Source organism: Protopterus annectens, chromosome 2.part1 (genome assembly GCF_019279795.1).
Source record: "Protopterus annectens isolate FY-2018-M chromosome 2.part1, PAN1.0, whole genome shotgun sequence".
Lineage (NCBI taxonomy): Eukaryota > Metazoa > Chordata > Ceratodontiformes > Protopteridae > Protopterus > Protopterus annectens.
In genome coordinates, this window is record NC_056729.1 from 115,394,491 (window position 1) to 115,420,519 (window position 26,029).

The window sequence follows — 26,029 nt, forward strand, 5'->3', positions numbered from 1 at the left end:
GTGTAGCATGACATGCCATGTGTGGCACCGACATATCTGCAATATGTACCACACTCACCATAACCACTGTACACTGGCCATTCAGAGCACTGGGATACCGTCATGACAACATGCAGCAATCATCCCATGTGTGTACATAGCATGCATGTGCTACACCTGTGCCCACTATTATCTGCTTTGGACACAGACACTGTACTCAGACATTGATATCTATGTGTCACACAAATAACACATGCAGCCATGGCATGTATATGTGTGAGTGATGGTGCACAGGGCATTGCAGAGCTGATAATACCTGCACAGCAATGTTGTGTCCATGTACAAATTGTGTTCCAGGGTGTAGCCAATCACTGAACAATGACACAGTTGCAACAAATCCATGTATACTGCCATTACATTGGGGCATCTACACTTGCACTGTATGGTCTTGTGCAACACATACTCTGCATGCTGACATGTGTGTGGTGACTGTTTACCTTGTGATACTGACACCCACCTTCACCCAATATAGAGTATGTGTTGGATTACTGGTGTGTGTGTGTGTATGTGCTGTAGTGAGGAGTGTATTACTGTTCATGTGTGCATGCGTGCATGTGTGCATGTGTGCATGTGTTCATGTGTGCATGTGAGCATGTGTTCATGTATGCATGTGTGCATGTGCGCATGTGCGCATGTGTGCATGTGTGCATGTGTGCAAGTGTTCATGTGTAGACTGTAAAGTGTGTTTCCTGTCTTCTTCTCACAGGTGCTGAGTTAGGGCTGGCCGAATGCAGCAGGGAACCTGAAGCCACTGCCACGAATAGTGCTGATGATGAGACATGTATTTTGACACAGGGAGGTTTGACAGGGTCTGTCGTTGGTCCACCAATTGACAGTACACAGCGTTCAACCCCATCTATGCGCACACTCATACTAACAATAAGTCCCTCACCACCAATGGCCATAGGCGAGGGACAGCATACAGTTGGCACTGACCAGGAGAGTGTGGTACCCATGGCACTTGCATCCCTTCACAGCAGCCATAGCCGTATTCCTGGAATGGTACCACATAGGCGGAGGTCCAGGGGTTCTCATGGGAGCACCGGTGGTCATATTGCCCCTGGCAGGCGTGCCCTCACTGGTCTTACGACGTCCTGTATGTTCCGGGCTGTAATGCAGGCTCAGACACGTATGGAACGGTAGACCAGGCAGGGACTTAGGGCGCAGAGGGCACATTGCACCGCTATCAATGACAGCATCCGTGACCTTGCCGGTGCCATCCGGACTTACACCGAGGTCATTGATAGACGTTGGGGGGAGACATTAGATGCCCTCCACAATATGTCATCCATGAGCCAGGACCATGCGGGACGGTTGCGACATCGACGCTGATGCATGCCAGCAACAGCAACAGCTGGCAGTGGTCGCGGACGGCCCCCGGTTCACAGCCACTCCCGTAGTGGCAGTACCAGCCCCAGCAATGCTGGGGCTGGCCTGTCCATTGACTGTCCCAGTAGAGCACGTGCACGTGGCTCTGGCCATTCCCAGCAGGGACATGGGTCCAGTCATCCCACCTCTGCCTCTGAGGACAGTACCCAGTCAGGGTTGGTACCCGATACTGTCTGTAGCACCCCTGCCAGGCACAGGTACTGTGTCCGTGGCCAGAGACAGTAATCTGTATGGCCTAGCAGGTACAGTCTGTGGCTGTCCCACAAACTACTGTATATGGCAGCCACATGGTGGAGCTGTGTGCATGCAGACACATACACATTAACCAACTAGGGCTCACACATACACACACACATTACATCAACATTGGCCCATGCTGTACTGTTGTCCCTCACACACACACACACACACACACACACACACACACACACACACACACACACACACACACACACACACACATGTCAATTGGATGGGTCAGTGTCAGGCTCTGGCAAACAACATAACCCCTGTGCATATGATGATACCTGTGTCGCCTCCTGTCATCTGTAACATTGATGGAGGAACAGGCTAACATGGTGCTGATGCACAGGGTGACACTATAGCAGTGTAGCAATATTAGCAAGTTGTCAACAGGAAAGTGTAATGACATCCTTGTAGGTATAGACATTATTCATCAAAGCTCTGATTGTCAATGTAGCATTGTTTACACCACTGTTAGGTCTGACTATGTATTGTCCACCCATGTGCCACTTGGCTGATCTGTAATGTGTTGCCAGCATGTGTTAGTAAGTGGACCGTGTGTGTGTGATGTGTGCTGTACAGATTAGCAAGTGTACATCTGTGAACATGGTGGGTGCGCACTGTCTGTATGTACGTGCATAGTGGACACATGGGACATGTGGCATACCCTGTTGTACACATAGTGAACATGTCACAGTATCTTTCAATGGCCAGTATGCATTCTACTACAGTTATGTACTAACATGGGTAGACATGTGTGTATGACATGGGTAGACACCATGCTGTGGGTGATACTGTTAGTATCTGTCAATGATTTGCGGTCTGGTAGTATACATAACCTCAACAGCATGACTATAAGCTATCATTGGATGTTGTCCTGACAAATGACACACAGTCGTAGGGAACTCAGTAACAGTTGTATCCTTCCGGTGCTACACTATAACACTAACCAGTGGTAATTACCGCCACCCATTCCTGTGTCCACACCTGTTTGGCATATAGCCCCCTTCGGTACATGCAGACACACTAGGGATGCATCCATCCACATCTGGTAATGCATGCAGTGGCCTACAATCCATTCCCTGGATGGGACACATATCCTACACAAGGGTATCATACAGACAGATGCCTGTCATTTGATACATGCTGTATAACAGTAAGCTAACTATGGCATAGTCATCCACATGTACTATACTTACTATCCCGTCAGTACCACATAGGTGGTAGCCCTCAACATGTATGTTGGGTACCAATGTGTACATACAGCCTCATATTATGTCATGTGTCCCTTGGTATCCACATATCCATAGGTATTGTGGAGTCCCAAGGTGTGTCACATGAGACATTGGAGGCCTGGATGCATATACACAAGGCGGTTGTACACCTATAAAGACTGTCCATTATTGGCAGTCGTGGTTGTGTATGAACATGCCTGACATATACCCCAGGCATATACCCTCACTCACACTACTGTAAAGTAACTGTCATGGGTGTGTGTGGCACAGATGTCCTTGGCCACGGATCACGACAGTGGATGGGCCTTTCACATACATACATATGTGACCTATGATCTGAGAAGCTTAGGCACAACCTGTCAATGGCAACAAATGTATTCATGTAGTATGCAGGCTTCACACCTATGTACTGATTAAGGGAACATGTACACATATATATTTGCAACACATATACCTGATGTGTGCAATGCACTTACTGTTGTAATCATAACATGCCATAACATAGTAAAACAAGACCCACACTGCATTGACCAAGAGTGACACACACACAGTCAGCACTTGCAGGATTCAAACCCCTACCTATGTTATGATACTAGAGAGAGACGCATTAGCGCAGCACGCTATTTGCTTTACAGGGTGGTTTCCTTTCTCCGTCTGTATTTCTAGGGTGGTGACATCATCAGTCTTTTCAAAGAGGAATGTACATCTGTAGTGTGTTTTCCCAGTCTTCAAAAAGGCCACTCCTTTCAAAGAGAATTGAACACATGTACACACACCCGCCACACACACACAGTCAGCATTTGCAGGATTCAAACTCCTACCTAACTAAGTTATGATACTAGAGAGAGACGCATTAGCGCAGCACGCTATTTGCTTTACTGGGTGGTTTTCCTTCTCTGTCTGTATTTCAAGGGTGGTGACATCATCAGACTGGATATGGTAATGTGTGTACACTTTGTTTTATGCCATTCCAGGAATGGTCCATCTGGGTTGTCAGGTGTCAACAGCTGGAACAGGAACTCATAATCCTTACCTTGTGTGGTCTATCTGTGGACACATCGACATTCCTTCATATGTCAACACATATTTATGCACAACTTGTTGGTTTTGTGGGTACTACATGTGTCTGGGATGTTGATAAAGGGCTATTCAAAGTGTATGTGAGACATGTGTAGCTGTGTTCAGTGATGTATGTCCTATGTGGCTGCCTTGCAAATAGTCTAGCATGTTTGGGAACCATGATCCGCACATGAACATACCACAGGGTTGTGTGTATGTCAGCTTCCAATAGCTCGGTTTATGACTTCAACCATGATGGACTCCATGGCTTGCAGATCATACTTCATAGGCATACTGGACTGTACATCCCATGGTGTGTTGTGCACCAACACTTGTGTGGAGTGCCATATGTTGCTGTAACACATTCAATGGTTCCACATCCTGTGTAGGGGGAGAGGTTCAGCTGACTGTTCAGGTGCAGGATCTGTTTGTTCTGTAGTTTATGCATGACACATATTGGGAATCAATGTAGTCCACTTGATGCCATGCTTTTAGCATTGGGGGTAGCTGTTCATCCATTCTACATGTGATATCTCCTGGTATGATGATATGGACTATCGTCGGTGAGAGGTGGATATGTATATATGGGCCTGTCTGTCAGGATGTCGGCATTGTCAGTCAGGTAAAGTTGGCCCTGACTCACGACATATATGTGTGTACATTGCTATATATGACATAGCTGTCGGAGGTGTCATGATTCAGTCTGGACTCCTTCTCAGCTATTCTTTACAGAACACCAACAAACCTGAGCACTAATCCCTGTTATAGTCCTTTACACAATTAACACCCTACTGATCCTTTGTCATCTGGCTACAGAGTATGTCATGATGATATCCCGGCATGTCCACGGGTCGGCTTTGTGTGCAGTCTCCAGTCCAGCTGGTGAATATTGTGATGTAGACACGTCACATCTGCCTCATGTACACAGACAAGACTCTCCTCCTCACAACAAACCCAGATATATGTGTGAGATGCACCTATAGAGACATACAGGGTGCTGAACTCTCTCGACCCATGACTGGCATAGTCTATCAGGTGGTGAAGATAACCACACACACCACATATCAGTCTCACATATCCTCTGGCGACAGCACTCAAACCACATTATCACACATACACATACTTGGATGCTGTAAATGAACTCTGCCTAAGCAGCAGAGGTCTCCACAGCAGACACACACACAACTGCTACCCCACTACAAATCCCACATCTCACATAGTTCACAATGTCAGTGTGCCACACAGTCACTTGCCTTCGGGTTACACAACACACATAATACACTTGTGATAGGCGACACTTATTGTCAGACACACTGATGTACCACTCACCAGCCCATACAAGGGAATAGTCCCTTTGTGCTGTCTGTCGTGTGCCAGGATCCGCCACATAACACATGCAGTCAGGTCACTACAAAGCAAGTACAGGACTGGCGCCATCATTGTCCATGCTGGTGCGTAAAACCTCAGATGTTACTCCCTGGACCACATGACATAGTACATGGAGGAACAGTGTCATCATGTAGCCCAGGCCAGTATGACCCTGACCTTGTCTAGCATCTTACACCCACCAAGTATGATGTCACAGTATACAGAAAAACATATCACGTTTAACACTTGGCTAACAGATTGGTGTCATTCATAGGGGATACAGTGTCTTTCAGCCTGTGGTGACATGCTCAACATGCCACGTAGCTTCACTATGGACAGCTTGCACCTGTCACCCTTGGACCTTTGAATGCTGGCTAAGGCTCTTGCTACCACCATAGTGCATTTGTTGAGCAGGGCTCAAAAGACAAACCCACCTACATAGACATTACAGGTTAAATAACACTAAGGGTAATGCTGCTCAACACCAGATGTGTTACCCTCATATTGCGGCCACTCAGGACTCCCCTCAGTATGGGGGATAGCAATATATGTGCACTAACAGACGCCTAGTTCAGGGTCACATATGCACACCAGCACTACCAGGTTATGTTTCATACCATGCTTTCTGACCACAGGACTTGGAACGGACAACACAACTAGGGGGTGTATCCATATACATCACAGATACACACACCTCCGGGTTAGTGGCACTGCAGTAAGCATCACAGACCATACATATACAACTACCATTATTCAAAACTGCCTTTCAGTTTGTTGCCTACTACAGACCACCTTCCCATACTCAGTAACCACACTCGGCTTTCCTGGGAACAGTGGGGGATATGATGGTCTCCACGAACACCATTATATTGGGTGACAACAGATACATGGATATTGACTGGGGATACTACTCAAGCCGCAACAACCTCGCCTTACAGTTGCTACAATTTGTACATTCATATGCTATGGCACAACCAGTCACCACAGCCACAAGGGGGAATACATATTGGACCTGATCATCACCAACATGGGGACTCTATGTTACACACCAGCAATATACCCCTCATTGGTAAGGTCGGAACATACATCTATCTCACTGGACATACATATACACTCCACACACCCATCCTGGGTAATCTTGGTGAACTTCTGATGAGCCAACGTCTCACTTCACCAAAGCAAGGTGGTATCCTTCAGAGACCTTGAGACAGTGTGAAATACAGCTCCAACTGCTGAATCCTTTACATACACATTCTATAGACTCCTAGTGGACTGCATGGATTGTTCTACCCCAAATAACAACAAGACTCACTCCTCCAATGGCAGGGGACCTGTCTGGTAGACACCAGCCATTAATGAGCTGTACAATGTCAGGAGGAAGCTACTACATAATCACAATCCCAGACGGGGAAAGCATCTGTGATCTGTACTAGCAGACAGCTATGATCACTCATGTACTTATCTAAGGTCTTCTTCTCACGGACAGTTGCACCAGACAAGTAGGACTATCACAAGGCCTTCATCAGTTATGTCAGGAACCTGGGTGGACACTCACTGATATGCTGTGAGTTACTGCATACTGACTAAACTTACCCTGAACCCACTGGCATAGCCAACATCCTGGCAAACAGGTTCAGTGCAGATGTCTCCCCCCATCCCCCCTAGGGAGCAACTATCCATCCCAATAGAGTGTAACCTCCCTGACACCACACAGTAACAGGTGAGTGCTGCCCTCCCCAAAGCATACATTACAGCATCAATGTGACCAGTTGGTGTCCCAGCCTGCATCTTACACGATCTTCATGACAGACGTAACTCTCACATTACATCACTGTGCAATATTGGAGTTACTGCAGGATATGTACCCACGGAATGTCATACAGCGACAGTGTTCCCACTCCACATAGTTGGTGCCAGAACGGACCACAGACAATATTTCCCTATAAGCCTAACTATCCTGTTATGCAAAGCTATGGAGTGTATTGTCATGGGACTCTTAGACATATACACCAGGAAACTACAGACACTATGTCCGACACATTTCAGCGTTGTTGTGGGCAGATCTTGCCTCTTGAACATGTTTGTATTCTTTTGACAGTTAACAGGTCCATCAACATAGGGGCAGTTGTACACGCAGCCTACCTTAAGCTTGCTAAACCCTTCCACACAATAACCCACTAGACCATTATGCATAGGCTCACCAGCATCGATATGGACACATATCTTGCATGATGGATTGCTACATGGATCAGGGATAGCACCCACATGGTCAGAATTGCAGGTGCCATGTCTGACTATACACCAGTTACACGTGGCATCCAACACGGATCAGTCCTGGGACCTATCTTGTTCAGTATATATTTGTCTGACGTACAGGCTACCACAGGGGGAATATGGCTGACCTTGTTAACACTTGACTGTGAACTGCGTGCCATGATCACCTCTCCAGCTGCCACATGCATACTCCAGCAGGGTCTCACAGAGATGGATGACTGGTGCCTGAGCCATGGCCTACAGCTAAATGCCATTAGTTGCATAGTCATCCCCTTTGGGAATAACAACATGCCCACACATTAACACATAGGTAGTACTCCATTACATATGGTAGGTGTTGTTAGGTGATTGGGGACATGACTTGTTTGTACTATCGCCTTTGACATTCACGTTGCCACAGTGGTTGTACAGACCTTCTATATAAGCAATCTTATCCCATATGGTTTCACATCTAGATCGAGGGATGTCATTGTGCCACTATACTAATAACAACCGTGCTTGGTTACAATGCCACCTTTGGGGTGTACCTTACCCAACCAATGCAGCAACTGTACTGGCCACAGATACCCAAGCAACAGCCACCCCTCAACAATACCCATGAATCACATATCTCACAAAATCAGTGTGCCTCACAGTCACAGCCCTTAAGGCCAAACAACAGACCAAATACACTTGTTATAGGGGACTCTATTGTCCGACACAGTGACGTCCTGCTCAACTGACTGAACAAGGAGAAGGTCACTGTAAGCTGCCTGTCAGGTGGCAAGATCCACCACATAACACAAGCACTCAGGTCACTCCAAAGCAGGTACAAGTATGACTCCGTCATTGTCCGTGCAGGTGTGAATGACATGAGACGTACCTCCCTGGACTACAAGAAATGAGACATAGAGCAGCTCTCTGATCATGTAGCCCAGGCTGGTATGACCCTGACCTTGGGTAGCATCTTGCCCTCACCAAAAATGATGCCAGAGTATAAAGACAAAATGATCAGTTTCAACAATTGTCTAACGTATTGGTGTCACTCAATGGGGATCCAGTGTCCGTCAGCCTGGGATGACATGCCCGACAAAGTAAAAAAACAACCGCTGTATCAAAAATCATCAAAAAACAACACTGTTGAGCAGAAAAAAACCTTTATAAATAACACAAAGCTTTCAGGTCAAACACCCTTTCTCAATGCTTAATACAGGTTCACTAAAAATAGAAATTTAAATAGGAGCCAAAAACCACATGACACGCAGCCCAAAAGTCATGTGACCAAATAATACAACATACAAATATACCAAAATGTACATAAAAATTAAAAATAAAAAATAATAAATACATAATTATCTGTACATATTAGGAGTATAAATATTTAACTTCATTACTTTAACTTAGTACGTTGTATTCTAACTAAAATAGGCTTCAAGGAAACAGCAGAATTCAAACCAGGAGGACTATCAGCTGATAGTCTGATAATCCATTCAAACTCTCTTATTTCCAAAGAATTTCCTATGTCCCCTCCTCTACTAGATATGTAAACACTATCTATTACCCTAAACTTAAAACTATGACTCAATCCATGTATAACAATATGTTTATATAGGGCATTATTTTCACATGCTCTTCTTATCTCGGATTTGTGTTCCGTTATACGTTCTTTTAATTTTCTGGTAGTCTTCCCTACATAGAAAGAGGAACAAGCAGTGCAGGTTGCAAGGTATACCACATTAGTAGTTATACAAGTGGCTGATACATGGAACTTATAGATCTTATTTGTTGTCGGATGTACAAAAACACTATTACCATGGTTATTACTGATATCATTGTTCATGATATCACTACAACAACTACAATTTCGACAGCAAAATGTGCCCATCTTTTCCAGTCTGCATTTATCTTGCAAACATTCCCTAAAGTCCTTATAGCATAACATATTCTTTAAAGTTTTCATATTTCTATACGCAAACTGTGGTCTATCACCTAAAACTGTCTGAATCTCACTAGACGTCATTAATACCATCCAGTATTTGCTTATAACATTTTTAACCAAGTGTGTCATAACATTATAGGATGTAACGTACCTCACATTACCATCCCCTAACAAAACACTGTTAGAATTACTTATAAGTTCTTCAGATGACAGGAAAATAGGTTTAAAAATAGTTTGCCTACTATTTATAACTTTGGTCTTGACATCAGCCAAAAGATCAATTTTATATCCACTAACCATAAACTCTGCACGTGTCCTCTAATTGATTTAAAAAACATAAATCATTTGTATTCAATCTACTTATTCTACCTAGTTGTGCCATAACCACAGTTCTAAAGACGTGTGGGGCATGCATACAAGAACTATGTAGGTACCTCCCAGCATTAACTTCTTTTTTATGCACACTTGTATTTATTATACCACCCTGATATTCTATATTAACATCCAAAAAACTTATTTGATTACTAGAGAATTCCATTTTGGATTCCAAATAACTGGTGGTACTATTCAAATATAACAAGTATTCAGACAATTCAAGGGCAGACCCTTTCCCAACTAAAAAACAGTCATCCACAAATCTTTGATAAAAACACATATTTGAATTCATAAAAGTAGTACCATTGTATATATAAGCCCTTTCCCACTGATATAAAACTAAATTTATGATAGATTGCTACCGGTGTGCCCATGGCCACACCAGTAAGCTGCAAATAAAGCTGTTTGTTAAACATAAAAATATTATTAGATAACACTACATCTAGTAAGGAACAAAGATTCTCAATGTGTCTAGCAGTAATACTGAACCAAAAAATCACGTATTGAATTGATTCCATGGTCACTTGGAATGACTGTAAACAATGACAAAATGTCCAATGTAACAAGTAGCAGATTACCTTTGACTATATCCGATTTATCCAAATTTTTATGCCATCGTTTCAATTTTAAAAGAAAATCTGCTGTATCTTTTAAAACAGTTTCACATTGAACCAAAAAAGGTTGTAATTGTTTTTGTAAATATATGGAGATAGGCTCCGTTGCCCATCCATTACCCGAAACAGTGGGCCTCATTGGTGGATCAATTTGTGATTTATGAATTTTCGGTATTCCATACAACTGAGGTATTTTGGGACAAGGAACGGTAAAAAAATGAAATAAATCTATATCTATATCACCTGAGAGCTGCAGCTCATAAATACACATACTGATAAAAGTAATACATTTCTTCACATCCACACGTTATTATTTTGAATGCTGTAGTATCAATCAGTAAATCTGAAACAGATAACATATATTTAGCCCTATCCATTATCACAGTAACACTCCCTTTGTCTGCCTGTTTTATTACTATCTCCGAGTTCAATTTTAATTCTTTTAAGGCCATAAATTCAGAATATGACAAATTATAATCCTTCCTGACTTTTTTTAGAATATAAATGCCTTAAATCTTTCTCACACAGTTTATGAAATGCTGTTAATACAAGCATATTGACTGGTATGAAGGTACTCCGCATCTTGCATTCAATTTGTGTATAAGTACTGTTTTTAAACATTAGTTTCAAACTTACATTTCTTATGAACTGCTCAAGGTCCGTTAGTGCAGTGATGATATCGTCACTTGCTGATGGAATATAACCAAGACCCTTTTGTAATAATTAATAATGTGCTGCCCCCAAATTAAAACTTGATAGATTCAAAGTACTTGCCACTATCTTCGGACTAACTTCATCTGTTTTTGCGGACTGCTGTTCTTCCGCTTGTTGGAGAGTGACGTTTCCCTCGACATAGATCTCCCCCTCGAGGCTGAACGTTCCTTGACCTTCTCGGCTTGGTTCAGCTGAAAAGGTTTCTGAAAAAAAATCAATTTTGATTGATGCAAACTTCTGGCCTCATCATTTTTATTTTCAGATTTCTTAGTGGTTTCAACCACCGACATACGTGTGGTCATATCTGTTCCTTCTGCTTGTGGCATAACTTCAGCAGAGGTAGGCATGGTCATAATGACGTTATTTACCGGCATGGCCGATACCACTTCATTTGTGGAAGGCTGAGAATTTGCAGACACCAATTCAGGAAATTCATCCAAGCTATCCAAAGGTATATTATCCTTAGCAGGTTTTATGATTGTCCCTAACATAATCCTTGGTTGCTATTGAATCATTTTTCGGCCAAGAGAATATGTTACCTTTCTGGAAGTCCCCCATGTCCCTCAACAATTTACGCTTCTTGATGACTTCCATACGATCGTCAAGTGCATGCAGTCTATCCAACATTTGCTGGTAGGCTGAAGTAATCGCTTTGAAGCACAACATCGACATTAGGTCATTTTCCATATTGTTTATCTCTTCCCTCAAGTCCTTTTCAATACCAGAAAAAAAGTTATTCATCAGCATCATATAATCAAGACTTAATTTTAGATTCAATTGTTGCCAGCGTTTCAACAATTCCGGATACACATTCCCATATGAGGGCATCTTTAGTACCCTAAGTCCACGAGGTACTATGCCCCTGTCCAAATAGGCTGTAAAGCTGAAGCGCTGCCACTGCAAACGTTTGTAAGCACCCGCCTTCCTCTCCAACAATTGTAATTTCTTTCCAAAGTCTGCTGTATTTTCCAAAGAAGCCGAAGATACCACTTCAGAATCTGAAGTTAAAGTGGGTATGAGGTGTAATAAAGGATTCACCTCATTAGCCAACAAAGTTTTCAAACAATTAATAGTTTCCATGTGGGCTGCTGGAGACTCTTATAACTATCTCAATGAAACAGCACAATTCCAAAGTAAAAAACCAACCACTGTATCAAAAATCAGCAAAAAACAAAACTGTTGAGCAGAAAAAAACCTTTACAAATAACACAAAGCTTTCAGGTCAAACACCCTTTCTCAATGCTTAATACAGGTTCACTAAAAATAGAAATTTAAATAGGAGCCAAAAACCACATGACACGCAGCCCAAAAGTCATGTGACCAACTAATACAACATACAATTATACCAAAATGTACATAAAAATGAAAAATAAAAAATAATAAATACATAATTATCTGTACATATTATGAGTATAAATATTTAACTTCATTACTTTAACTTAGTACGTTGTATTCTAACTGAAATAGGCTTCAAGGAAACAGCAGAATTCAAACCAGGAGGACTATCAGCTGATAGTCTGATAATCCATTCAAACTCTCTTATTTCCAAAGAATTTCCTATGTCCCCTCCTCTACTAGATATGTAAACACTATCTATTACCCTAAACTTAAAACTATGACTCAATCCATGTATAACAATATGTTTACATAGGGCATTATTTTCACATGCTCTTCTTATCTCGGATTTGTGTTCCGTTATACGTTCTTTTAATTTTCTGGTCATCTTCCCTACATAGAAAGAGGAACAAGCAGTGCAGGTTGCAAGGTATACCACATTAGTAGTTATACAAGTGGCTGATACATGGAACTTATAGATCTTATTTGTTGTCGGATGTACAAAAACACTATTACCATGGTTATTACTGATATCATACTGACGTTATTTACCGGCATGGCCGATACCACTTAATTTGTGGAAGGCTGAGAATTTGCAGACACCAATTCAGGAAAGTCATCCAAGCTATCCAAAGGCATATTATCCTTAGCAGGTTTATGAGGTACATTACATCCTATAATGTTATGACACACTTGGTTAAAAATGTTATAAGCAAATACTGGATGGTATTAATGGCGTCTAGTGAGATTCAGACAGTTTTAGGTGATAGACCACAGTTTGCGTATAGAAATATGAAAACTTTAAAGAATATGTTATGCTATAAGGACTTTAGGGAATGTTTGCAAGATAAATGCAGATTGGAAAAGATGGGCACATTTTGCTGTCGAAATTGTAGTTGTAGTGATATCATGAACAATGATATCAGTAATAACCATTTTGGTATAATTGTATGTTGTATTATTTGGTCACATGACATTTGGGCTGCGTGTCATGTGGTTTTTGGCTGAAAGCTTTGTGTTATTTATAAAGGTTTTTTTCTGCTCAACAGTGTTGTTTGTTGATGACATGCCCGACAAGCCACGTTGCTTCGCTAGGGATGGCTTGCACCTGCCACCCTTAGGCTTTCGTATACTGGCCATGCCTCTTGCCATCCCCATAGTGCATTTTTTTAGGTGAGGCTCAAAGGACAAACACACCTCCATAGACAATCCAAGGATACAAAATCTAAAGGTAATGCTACTCAATGCCAGACGTCTAAACCTCAAGATGCACGCACTTGAGGCTCTCCTCAGTATGGAGAATATCGATGTCTGTGCAATAACAGAAACCTGGTTAAAGGCTCCTGAGAGCACCCCAGCACTACCAGGTTATAACTCATACCATGCGTTTCACACACAAAACTCGGACCAAAGCACAAAAGGAGGGGTAGTATCTATATTCATCAAAGATACCTACACCTCCAGGTTAGTGGCACTGCACGAAGCATCAGAAACCATCCATGTGCAACTAACAGCAGGCCAAACTGCCTTTAAGTTTGTAGCCGGCTACAGAACACCCTGCCTATTACAGGAACCCCACTTGGCATTCCTGAGAACACTGGAGAATATCAAGGTCTCTCCTAAAACTATGTTATTGGGTGACTTCAACTACCCAAACATTGACTGCAACAACTACTCATGCCCAAACACACTCACCCAACGGTTCCTTGATGTTATAAACTGTAATGCGATGGAACAACTGGTCACCACTCCCACAAGAGGGAACAACATATTGGACCTGGTCATCACCAACATGGGGACTCTATGTTCCACACCAGAGGTAAACCCCTCATTGGTAAGATCAGACCATTAACAAATTTCCATGGACATCCATATCCCGTCCCCACCCCCAGCCAAGGAAATCACTGTATAGAATTTCTCAAACGCCAACTTTGCACTTCTCAAGACTGAGGTGGAATCCTTCAAAGCCCACGGGCCAGAGGATAATAAAGGCCAATCCACAGAATCCTTTACAAATGCATTCTATGATCACCTGCAGGAATGCATGGATCGTGCTATCCCAAATAAAACGATGACTCACTCCTCCAAAAACAGGAGACCTGTTTGGTGGACATAAATAAGCTATACAACAGAAGGAGGAAGCTACTACATGACAGAGCAAAATCCCAAAAATGGAAGGCATCTCTGATCAGTATTAGTAAGAAACTTTGATACCTCATAAAATCATCAAAGGCCAGTTTCCAAAGGGAAATTGCCCTAGACATTAAAGATAATCACAAGTCCTTCTTTAGTTAAGTCCATAATATGGGTGGAAACTCCCAGATATGCTCTGAATAGTTGCATAACAGTACAAAATATACCAAAACTACAGACAGACAACATCTTGGCAGACAGATTCAGCACAAACCTCTCCCCCCCTTCACCCACAAAGGAACAAATGCCTATCCCAACTGAATGTAACCTCCCTGACATCACAGATGCATAGGTGAAAGCTGCCCATGCCAAAGCAAAAAACACAGCAGCTATGGGACCGGACAGTGTCCCAGGCTGTGTCTTACACAAGCTCCAAGAAGAACTGAACCCTCACATTAAGTCACTGTTCAAACTTAGCCTTACTACAGGATATGTACCCGAATAATGGCGTACAGTTACAGTGGTTCCACTCCACAAAGGTGGTGCCAGAACAGACCCTGGGAACTATCACCCCATAAGCCTGACTAGTCTGGTCTGTACAGCTATGGAGCGTATTATCATGGAACTCATAAACAAAGACATTGGGAGCCTCCAGACAATGGACCCTACCCAATTCGGCTTTGTTAAGGGCAGATCTTTCCTCTTAAACCTAGTTGATTTCTTTGAAACAGTTACCAAAGCTATGGATGAGGGCAAGGTAGTCCACACAGCCTACCTGGACCTCGCAAAAACATTCAACACAATACCCCACTCGGAAATCATACATAAGCTTAACAGCTTAAATATCAACCCCTATATCACAAGATGGGTTGCAAACTGGCTCAGGGATAGAACACACATTGTCAGAATCGCAGGTGCCATGTCCGAATACAAACCAGTTACAAGTGGCATCCCACAGGGCTCAGTTCTGGGACCTCTCTGGTTCGGTATATACTTCTCTGAGGTTCAGGCTAACACGAGGGGATTATGGCTGACAAGGTTCGCAGATGACTGCAAACTGGGGGCCATAATTGACTCTCCAGCTGACACAAGCATCCTCCAGAAGGGTCTCACAGAGATGGATGTTTGGTGCCAGAGCCACAAGCTCGAGCTACATGCTAAAAAGTGCATAGTCATCCCCTTTGTGAAAAACAAGGTGCACACAAATTACCACATAGTGGTAATCCATTAAGTACAGAAGCAGTAATTTGAGATTTGGGGACCAATGTAGATAGTAATCTCTCCTTCGATAATCACATTGCCAAAGTGGTTACAAAGACCTTCTATATATGCCACCTTATCACAAAAGGGTTCACATCTACATCAACAGAGGTCATTGTGCCCCTCTACTCATCAGTCATCAGCCCCATACTTGAATACAATGGCCCTTTTGGGATGTACCTTACCCGACACCTGCAGCACCTGGAGAGACCCAAAAGTACCTCTCCAAGAGGATCATGGGCTACAAACAGATGTCATATGTAGCTCAACTAAGGAAACTCCAGCTCTACTCAGTTGCTTACCACCTGCTCAGAGGCAATCTATGCCTGACATACAAAGCCATGTCAAAGGCAGAATTAATGGACATGCTCCACCTCAAAAATCCAAGTCCCTTAGAGATACATGCTCAAGGCACTTAAATCTCAGCACAAGAATAAAAAGGACATGCTGGAGGGACAGATTCATTTCCCAGAGGCTCCCCTCACTCTGGAATAGAATCCCAATTCATATTAGACATAGCCCCTCGCTGACCCTCTTCAAGCCAAATCTGGACACATGGATGGGAAATCGCAAATTCACCCCTGGGATCTCTTCTGTGTCCCTGCTAGACAGAGGCACAGCAAACTAATCTTAAAGGGTACCTTATGTGACCTAATTTACAGAGGCACAGTAGACTAATCTAATAGGGAGACGGACACCAAATACACTCTGGCTAGGCTTATAAATGCCCTAGGGCAGATAGCCTAGTATCTACCTATGAACCTATGAACCTATAAGTTCCACACTAAGCAGATGTAGGGACTCACACAGATGACCTGCACATTTCAGATGCAGTAACTCCAGCTCTACTCAGTCGCTTACCACCTACTTGGATATGTTGTGTGCCTGTTGTTTGCAGTAATACCCCATCCAGAATTAATGGACATGCTCCATCCACCTCAGGATATCCAACTCCCTTGTAGCTACACACTCCAGGGACATATACCTCAGCACAGATGCTAATAGGACATGCTGGAGGAACAAATTCTTATCCCAGGGCCTCCACTCACTCCAGATTGTGATCACAGTTTCACATAGGCAGAGCCACCCACTAACCACCTACAGGGGACATCTTGATGGCTGTAAGGGTGATCATATGTTTACCCATGGGATATCTTCTGTGTCCCTGCTAGACAGAGGCACACTAGCCTAAACGTACATGGGCTATCTTGTGTGACCTACTATTCACTGGCACAGTGTAGTACTCTGACAGGGCTGCAAAAGCCAAACACACTCTAGCTAGGCTTGTACATACCCTAGGGCAGATAGCCTACTATCGACCTCTGAACCTATGCTTCTGCTTGGGATGCACAATATTTATTGCTGATACTGTTTGCAGGTCTTTATCGTCTTTGATTTCCCAGTTTCTATGAACAGCTTAGGTATCTGTGGAACATGTTTGATCATGACAGGGTTCCACTATATTATATAAGTGTCTGTTGTCATGTAACTGTGTGTACAGGGCGGATTGCTGGATAGTGAGAGGTTCCTGGGTTAACACATGCAACTGCCAGATATGTGTGGCCCACTGCTGTAGTCAGACATGGCCTAAGTGTGCGAGCATGCCCAGTTCAGGCTTTCCATGTTTTGTTGCCTGACATATGTCTCATTTATTCAAGTGTGTGAGCATGCCCAGTGTGACCTTTCAGTATGTTGCGATCTGAAGCCCACTACATTTGTGGATGTGTGTGAACATGACCAATATTAACATTTATACTGTGTGTGTTGGAAGTCAAGTTCTGTTCTTACTGCAGGACTCACCTTTGTGTCATAACTCAACAGGGATTATGCTGTGCCTGCAGGGTTTCCATGAGATACATTGCATAGACTTATCAACATTCCTTCATAGTGGCTGAACAGTGCAAGGCTGTCATGGTTTAGTGGTTCAGTACTTTAACTATGGTGCACAGTATTCTGGGTCCGAGGCCCATCACTGCTTTATATTTCCATACTGAGCAAACCAGACTGCTTAAGGGCCAGTTAAGCAAATGTGAACATGTTGTCTTTTGTTCTGCTATGCCCTACTTAGTCCAGGATTGTCCGACATTGCTGTATATTCACCAACTTTGCTGGACATTGCCCAATATTACTCAACACTGACCACAGTTGTACTAGTTGGTGTGTGTATTTTGTTTGCATATACTACATGGTGGTAAATGCTGTTTAGCATTACCTTAAATTGCTTGACACATGGCAATCACGCCTCAGGTGGTGCTGCAGGGCTGCCTATGTCAGATGCACATACTACACTCCCTGTACATGTTTGAACCAGGTAGTGTCAACTTAGGCATCCCTTTTACTATATGTGCGGGTCAGAGAGAGGTATCATTTCCAGGGTTCCTACTGAGCCAGTGTATGTGCTATGCATTGCCTCTTTGCCAAGGCCAAAGCATACTGGGCACGTCTCCTTCTGCCTACTGGGGCAGGCTCAGGTTGTTCCTCCTCCGAGTCACGCTCTGCCTGAGATGACCTTGGCAATGGTGGAGGGCTGTTTGGGCCAGGCCTATGCTGGTCCTGCTGCAGCTGTTTTCGCAGGATCATATTATGTAGCATAGCACATACCATGACAATTTGGGTACATGTAGTTGGTGTGTACTGCAAGGCTCCACCAGATGTGTCCAGGCACTGGAACCGTGACTTGAGCAGCCCAAACACACGCTCAATTACATTTTGTGTTTGTGCGTGTGTCTCATTATGGTGTTCCTGTTCAGGTGTGTGTGCATTTCTGATGGGTGTCATCAGCCACGGCTCCAGTGAATAGCCAGCATCCCCCACTAGGTGACCATGTGGGATGTCCCCATTGGCAAATGAATGGTACAGCTGCGTCAGATGCCAGATATGGGAATCATGGTAGCTTCCAGGGCAGCCAGCACACACATTCAGTATTATGCCCTGGGCATCACACATGACCTGGCAGTTGATGGAGGGGAAGCCCTTGCGGTTGAAGTAGACCCTACCTCGCTCACCGGTTGGTGCTTTGATGCGTATGTACATGCAGTCTATTGCACCCACTACCTCAGGGTATTCCGCTATTTGCTGGAAGAGACGCATATTGCTGGCCAATACCTCACAGGAATTGGGGAAATATACATGATCACTGACATGTGCTGACATAGCATCCAGAAACTGGTGCAGTACCCTGGATGCTGATGCCTGTGATATCCCCATCATATCACCAGTTGATCTCTGGAAAGTACCTGTTGCTAGTATTCGTAGACCAACTGGAATGGGTTTCCCTCTGTTGGTTCTGTGTGTGAGGCGTGGCCTGCACAGCTCAACAATTTTCTGCATGAGGTCTCTGTCCACTCTATAGTGCTCCACTATCTCCAGCTCATGTAGACCTTGGTAGGTTACCCTGGGTCTGTACACTCTTCTCCGTCTCCTCACTGAGGGTTGGTTGGCAGCATTCCCATTGTCACCACCCTCAGCATGTTGCATATGTCGGTTTATGATAGCAATGGCAGCCCCTAACATTTCTTTGTCTCAGTTAAGCCTTTTCAGTATTCACTTCTCTTAGCATACTGCAGTGCTGCAGTGTCTCTGAGCAATACATGGTGAAAAGTTGTTTGCAGAGTTTTAAGTGCTGGGCTGGGCTGGTTTACTGCCTGTGTAATTGCCTGATTCTGATTATTTCCACATTCTAGCTCTGCTGACTCTCCCTGGTTAACTTCCTACTGTTTGTTGTGCTTCCTTTTCTCTTTCCATTTCCTCAGGGGGGCAGCGCTGCACACACAAGCGCAGACGCGCGTACACGTGATAACATGCGCACACACAGGCTTAGACGGAGTTACACTAGCTAATTCCTGCTTAAATGCGTGCACACCAGAGCAAACGCACTCACAATACTGTAAACTGCCTTATACATGCTTACTCCAGCTTAAACGCGCGCACTCACGCTTCCACACGTGCACACTGTCTTACTCGGGTTTGCAGGCGTGCACACGCGCGCATGCACGTTGCAAGCATTTATACAAGAAACTGTAGTGATACCCTCAGTGTGCACCTTCTATTTCTTGACTTTAGCTAGGATACCTGATGACACACCTCTTCCAGTGATGAGCAACTGACAGCTAACACATGCCACTCTGCTCCAATGAGCTTACCTTCTTTCATACATACCTCCTCCTGATGTCACCTATATCCTACTCTGTTACTCCCCTTGTCCTAGTCTTACACTCCACTGACTGTGCCCATTTGCTATGTAGACTTGGGATTCACTATCATTACCCTCATTTGCATAGGATTGCCTTCTAATGCTTGGTTACATCTCTTAGGCTGGATTCCCCACTTAGCAACCCCTACTCGGTAGCCATGTTGTCTTCAGCCTGCCATTGCCTTGCATTGTACATTACAAATACCAATAAAATCCATATTTGTGGGTTTTAATTTTTATTTTTCTGGTTTTTAGAGCGCAGCCCGTTTGCACGACGCTGCGCTGCGCTTAAACATGGAAGATTGGGAAAAAAAATTCATTTTTTTTTCATTTTGCATCGGGAAACATTGCCAATGGCCATATATTTGGCCATTGGCATGCTTCCTCTACTGGATGCAACCTTTATTTGGAGCTATCACGTCTCCATTTTGCTATTTGCAGAATGGTACTCAATTGTCAACTGAGTACATTTCTGCAGATAACACTACTCTTACTCGGACAGGTTCGGGTTTCCTGAATCGCAAATCTACCTCATTTGCATGCCTTTCGGCTGCAATTGAGGTACTTTGCATGTCCCGGCCCTGTCCGTGTAAGAGCCATTTTAGGAGCTCTCTTGCACGCCCCTACAGGCTGTTCCTGGATCACTCATCGGACATGATGGCTGCATGGAGTCTTATTCTACTCTTAGACTCCGTGCAAGCCATCATGAATCCGGCCCTATGTCAGATTGATAATACAATGTCATTCAGTGCTGTTGCCACCCAGATGGCCATGACATTACTTATTCCCCTTCCTAGGTCACTCACTTTAGGACGCTAAATTATTATATGACAAACCTTGGCCTATTGTCAGAGCCAGACTGTCTCTGGGTTATGCCTTCTCCAGAATCAGCCCATAAGGTTATCAGCCATTGGTTCTACAATCTTCTGTATGCAAAGATTGAAGAACAGACCCCTTCACAACACCCAGTTAAAAGAGGTTTGTGCTCATAGGTTCATAGGTTGGTACTAGGCTATCAGCCCTAGGGCCTATACAAGCTAAGCCATAACAATTCCCTGGCTATTTCTTCCCACATTATTTACTTTCCTGGACCCCTGTCTAGCAGGGTGTCTGACGTGATCCCTGGGGTGAATTTCCTTTCTCCCATCCAATCGTCAAGGTTCCTCTTGAAGAGGTCCAAAGAGGCACTCTGCTTGACATGTATGGGCAATCTATTCCAGAGTCTGGGGAGTCTCTGGGTCAGGAACCTATCCCTCCAGCATGTTTTGTTTATTGTGATGACAAGGTTTAGATCCCTGGAGTGTGTAGCTCTGAGGGATTGGGATTTCTTTAAGTGTAGCATGTCCAACAGCTCTGGGTTTGACATGGCCTTGTATGTTAAGCAGAGATTGCCTCCGAGTAGACGATATGTGACAGAGTATAACTGGAGTTTTTTAAGGCGGTCAGCATAGGGCATCTGCTTTAGGCCTGTGATTCTTCTGTGCTCTTCATTTTTTTCTTGTAAAAATAGCTTGATTACAGCCAACAAGCAAATAATAGAAAAGCAGTCATATATAACCTATGGGATTCCGTAAACTCCATGTAGGCTTCATGTGAAGCCTGTACAAAGTTTACCTGTTTGCAAGATGACCAGCAGCACTAATCACATATGCGTGTCGCACATTGCTCTTACATGACTACAAGTGACATTTCATGGCCAACAACAGTGTTGCTGGCTAGGAGGCCATGCTGAGCAGCACAAACACAAAAAGAAGATGCATACAGGTTTGCCTATTGGCAAACCTCCTCTGCGAGATTATGCAGACAGACACAATGACTACCATGGGTGAAAACACTGCAATAACTGCTGTATTCACATTATAGAAAAATTTACTCAGTGCAATGTACAGTACAACAATTATTTGCAAACTAAAATGAAGGATGGTGGAGGGAACAGCAAAGGCAAATACAATGAACCATAAATACAATAGAGTGGGAAATTGTGCTGATTGAAATGGCCACAGACATGAATTATAGGAATGAAGAAAGAGAAAGAAGGCATGGAAAATATGGCAATGTATCCAAGATAGGATATTTCAGTGTATGTACACTTCCAAAACAAGCACATCATACATAAATAGCACAGTACATACTGCTGTTTATGCCTCCTGTGCCAAGTATGTTTATATCATCACATATGATAGTATATTTGTGAGTGCTACACAAGGTTACATATCAGTGGATATGAATGGTTGTGATATAAACATTGCTGACATGATCACTGCAGAGGACATTTGGCAAGGGTAGTATATACAAAGCAGGGTATGTGTAAGTTGTTCAGATCTGCAAAATGGCTTGCTTGAATCTGACTGAACAACTGTTGACAGAAGCAGGCACAATCAGGAACAATTTTAAAATATTAACAACATTAACCTCTGGCATTACCAGAACATGTCAGTTTAAGTTATTATACATGTTCCGCAGGATCAAATGTATATAACTGTAATGACTGCCAGTATTCTATAAGGGAAAGTCACCATCCCTTTTCCAAAAATCAACTGTTTTGGAAGAGTTACAAAGGGCAATGTTAAACCTGGAGTTAAATTCAGGGGCAGTCCTGGCCAGTTGAGAGGTTTCCATGACACATAAGACACAAGCCATGCCTGCAAGAATCAAACCCATGTCATCAATGCTGTCAATGATCTCTGTATTTACTGGGTGCAACACAGAAAGACACATCACATATGCATCTTGTACAACACCTTGAAGGGAAGTCTGTACTGTCAATTCCTAATAGGCATACATCACAATGTATAGTTCTGTATAGCCAACAAGATGTGTGGAAGCTCACTGTGTCAAATGTGATACACTTGACTAATGCATTCCTGGCTGACATTGGTATTGGCCATAAGGATAACAACACATGCAGACAGTACACTATTATGAGTAGATCCCTACACACAGCTGTGTATTGCATGCATCTCCCACATGTTATAACGATGGACATTGTCTGAAGCATCTGCAACTGATGTAATAATTAAGAAGTGAGATGTTATAATAAATAATATAGCAGTATGTGAGACTGATGGCACTGCATCAACTATGCCCACATGTACAGAAAATACAGAGGTACAAAGTCTAGTATTAATGATTAAGGAAGCTGTCACTGTTATATTGTTCACATACCCAACAATACATGGAACTCACTCTATAAGCACATGTCAGACCTCAAGACATGTGCTACATGATCACTGTCCTCCTGACATTGCCACTGAAAATGTTATATTGCCATGAAGTCCTGGCATGCATGCACGCATATGTGTTCATGCAAAATATTAAGTGGTAATACTGATGTGATGTACTGGTATGTCAATGATGCAGTGCAGTCACACTATAGCTGCTCCTAATATACAATTGAACTACACATTTTCATAGGAGGACATTGGCTAATGTTCCAAGATCACATAAAAGCCTAGCCATATTTAACATGAGTTTCACTGTTTTAAATGACTGGGTGAACATAGTTTTTGCAGCTATGAGCCTATGTTATGTTATCTAAAACCAACTGCCTCTATCAATGAGGGACATGGGTGCAATGCCTGGAGTGCAATTTCCATCAACTATCCATTGAGTTAGGTTACACTTGAAAATGGTCAGGAAAGGCCTTTGCTTTATGTGAATGCAAAGCTTGTTTCAGAGAAGAGGTTGTGTCTGAGAGATATTTTTATCTCTCCAATGTCATTTATTACATCAGAGATTAGGTTAACATTCTTGGAATGAGTTACCCTTGTGCAGTTTTCTTTACCAGTGTGTAACATTACCATCAGGGATAGACTGGTGATTGCCCTGTAGACCAGACACAAATCAGCCTTTATTAGTCTGTAGGGGACAGAATACACTGATATGACTTTCATTTTTTCCCAGTAGGACTTGCCTCATGCATCCGGTATCTTGCTTGTACAAAAACTCTGGCATTGCTCCAGCTGTTTCAGATATGTGGTGAGTTACATGCAAAATGGTACATTGTTTTCAATTATTGTTGTGATGAGGGTCAAGTACAATAGAATTATAATATCCTTTGATCCTAATGACATGCCCATACTTATGAGTTGTGCCACATATAAAGGATTTGTCAACACTGTGGACAAATGTTGGCTAAACCTCAGATCACTATCTACCTGAGTAGCCAGATCACATACCACTGGGTTTACTGGGTCTATATTATAACTTCAAAGATGTAAAACTTCAAAAGTTATAATATCGAACCCACTACATCGAAGAATGAAAATAGCAAAGCCCTGGAACATCAAAATCTTACCTAGGGCAAGATTTTGGTGGGCCGTTCTGTGGCTTCGCTATTTACTCCACTGTGGTGTGATAGTTATGGACCTTAGGGTTAGGGTGTGGGTTAAGGTAAGTGGGTAGTTAGTAATGTATGTATGGTGTAGTGTAGGGTTGTTTTTTGTTAACTGTATGTGTGTGTATTAACTAGTTTGTTTGTGTATAGTTTCATAGGGTATGTGTGCGATAGTTACGGACCTTAGGGTTAGGGTGCTGGTTAAGGTAAGTGGATAGTTAGTAATGTATGTATGGTTTAGTGTAGGGTTGGGTTTTGTTAACTGTATATGTGTGGTTTATTTATTTTGGTGTGCTTGTGTTGTGTGTATGTTTCTCGGAAGAGCAAATTTTTTCCCTGGGAAAACATTTGCTATTCTGAGCATTCGATGTTATCATAATTCGAAATTCCAAGTTCAAACTTATAGTGTTCAATATTTTGGAATTTCAAATATATGATATAGACCCGTCTACTTATAGGAATGTGCTGTCTATATTGTAATTAGCTTGGGTATTTGCTTTACAAAAGGGAATGATTATGCTTTTTTGGACATTTAGTGTGCCTTCATGGCTCTGGCACCAGTCATTTGGGTGTGTTAATACTTTCTGCAGTATATCGATACCATAAATGGATTCAATGATTGTACACAATTTTCAGTCATCTGCAAAGTTTGTCGGACAAAGGCAAACTGACTTTGCCTTGACTTCTGTGAATCAAATACCAAACAGGAAAAGGCCTAGTATAGAACCCTGTTTTGCAGCAATGCTCACTGGCATTTTGCTACAGGTGAGTTCAAACTCTTTCACAGTATCTGTCCAGTCTGTGCTCTATTAGGCGACACATTTGGTGACATAGTGGTTTATGCCCAGTTGAGACAGTTTCTGTATAATACCTGACTGTGGTATTATGTCAGATGCCTTGGCCAGGTCAAGTTATGTGGGATGCACATTATTTCCCTCATCCATGGCCTTGTTGACTTTCTTGAAGAAGTCAACTAGCTTTATAAGACATGATCTAGTATTAACAAATAAAAAATAGGTTGGTTACACATTCAGGAGATTCACTATGTTCTTGTTGGTAGGGCCCATAATGATTCTTTCCATTGGCTTACATATGAGGCTAGTTAATGTTATGGGTCTATAATTCCTTGCGTTAGTTGGTCCCCCTTTGTTCAGACAGATGACTGTTGCTCATACCTCTCAACTGTCCAGATTTTCACAGAATGTCTAGGTTTTTGGATTATATTTTTGGTCTGTTTTTCATAAAATTGTGTTTTTTCTGGCAAATCACTGGCAAATCACTGAAGACTGAAGTCAGAAATAATGGCAGACATTTGAGATTCAGACTTCATATTCTTCAGAAAAATCATGCTAATACAAAAGTGTTATTCTATCAACTTTTTAAGTTTGCAAAAGGAATATTTAAAAAGTGTCCCCATTTCTGGGCCTTTGTTCCCCCATTATTTGTGGCTTTGTCCAAATTTCGTGTTCTAAGAGGTTGAGAGGTATGCTGTTGCTGTCCACCATTGTGCCAGAATATAGCAAGTCTGGAGGCTATGGTTAAGTA